The sequence below is a fragment of the Lolium rigidum genome, chromosome 6 (genome assembly GCF_022539505.1).
Source record: "Lolium rigidum isolate FL_2022 chromosome 6, APGP_CSIRO_Lrig_0.1, whole genome shotgun sequence".
NCBI classification, from domain to species: Eukaryota; Viridiplantae; Streptophyta; class Magnoliopsida; order Poales; family Poaceae; genus Lolium; species Lolium rigidum.
The window spans coordinates 112,388,145-112,390,444 of NC_061513.1; positions in this window are offsets into that span (position 1 = coordinate 112,388,145).

A 2,300-nucleotide genomic window follows, 5' to 3' on the forward strand; every position below is an offset into this window, starting at 1 on the left:
AGCCGTACAAACACGTCTGGCGCGAAGAATCAAAATCAGCCCCACCGGAGGCGTAGGAAAAGGCAAAGCCCCCCGACACGGCGTGCACTGCCGCAAGCTTTCCCACCGTGCCCGCCGGACGGACGGGACCCCTACCGTCGCCTCCACGGACGGCGCGATCGGACAAAGATTCACCACCCTCCTGTCCGGCCTCCCCTCGTCCCTGTATACATACTCCTAGCTCCTGGGGGAGACGCGTGCGTGCGTGCCACAGAGAAAACACCAACAGACTTTGCTCTCGTCTCTATAAAGGAGACTCATATTCCGAGGTTCAGTGTGTGTGGCGCTGCAGCTCGATTGCACCTCCAGACGCAGGATAGCATTTTGGTGGCAAAGAGCAGCACCAGGGTCGATTCTAGAGCAAGAGCGAGCGGGAGGAGATCCGTTTATCTTGTCCTCTGCGGCTCTGTCTGTGTGCTGCTCCTACTAGTTTAGGAGCAAGTTGGATTAAAATTTAACAAAAAGACAGAAAGATCATTAAAAAAAAAAGGAAAAGACAGACACGAACCTTATTGATTTGCAGCATTAGCACACCCCGCTACCTCCCGTTCCGAGGCCATCGCCAAAACACCCATAATTTAAGTTCAAAAATAATGCAGGGTTAGTACGAGATGCACGTGGAGAAGGTTTGCAACGGCCGGCAGTGTAACCTCTCCGTTCGATAGTTTAAGACAGACGCCACCTGCTGCTAGTACTTCGTAATTGAGCTAAGAATATATATGCGCATCAGGTCGATCTTCGTCTGACTGGTGATGACCGGCGATACTCAGCAGGCTAAAAAGGGGAGTAAAACCCGCCATCTGCATCAATCAAGTGATGCACACAACTATTTATTACAAAGTTTAATGTTTAAAAGTTCACACCTCACGGATCAGCGACCAACGAAGAATAAACAAAAGGTTCATCGATCTAAGCGTCTAGGATTCTATTAATAAGCCACCAAGTAGCCCGGTAAAAAATACTATCATGTGTGTTGCACCCATTAACAATGCACTCGTGCTGATCCTCCGAGAGCATAAAACATCATAAATCCAGAATATCCTGCAAGAAATTGGTAGATTGCGTCCTCTTAAAAATAGTATTGCTCCTACAATTTCATATGAATCAACATGAAGCTGAAACACCTATGTCCGTATTTCAGCTTTATCTCTCTTGTCGATGCCATTAAGCTAGTTTTCAAACATATTGGTGATATTGGTTGGCATGAAATAATATATGTGGAGCAAACAATTCGGCGATAAAAAGGACAAGAGATAAAAAAGAAAAAAGATAATCCACTGTCTTCTCTGAGTCACAAAAGCAACATTTGTTACTACCGTTCCAATTTCTTTTAGCCATACTGTCTCTTGTTAGCAAAACTTTTTTATGTAGAAACCACATAACTTTTTTGATCTTTAGTGAGATTTTCAATTGTCAAAGATATTTTCGGAGAAATGTTGTTTACCAATTGATTAAATCTACATACATAGACTTAAAGGAAATACATATTTGTCTGGCTCATTACCTAAAGTGACCCCCATCAAATGCTGACATAATTGAATACATGACTTTGACTCATTAACATCAATTGTCTCCTAAAACAAATGTTTATGGGAACTGAAGACAAAACAGAAACATGCTTTCGTTCCACAATGTTGCGTCAAACCTAACCATCCTCCCAAAATCTAACCGAAGTACCCTCACCAATTTTGAAAAGCCCTTTTGCTAAAGAAATCATCTTTAACTCTCATAAGTTATATCCAAAAAGGTGAGTCCTTAGGTTTACTTTGAACTTGAGCCAACGCTTTCTAGGATAGGTATTTATTATGTAACAATTCTTGCCACATGCTCTCTTCACTGGGCAACTTAAACAACTATTTATTGAGTAGACATTTGTTCTTAACGTCGACTACTTCAATACCTAGCCCCGGGATCCTTTGGTCATCATGTTCCACTTGGTTAGCCAATATTTAGGTTTATCCTCTCTGCTTTGCTAGAAAAATCATGATCTGTAAAGGTTAAGTCTTTTTCGTACGCTTTCAGGTATTTCTAAGAAAGACAACATAAACATTGGTAAACTTGTGAATACTGAATTAATGAGTACAAGACGATCTTCATACCAGAACATCTTGCTCGCCCAATAGAAAACATAAATATTGGTATACTTCCTTCGAAGCGACTTTCCACTGGATACCATTCCGAGTTTTTGAGTTTTCTATGATGAATAGGTACACCTAGGTACCTAAAAGGAAGAGATCCAGACTCACAACAAAATAATTATT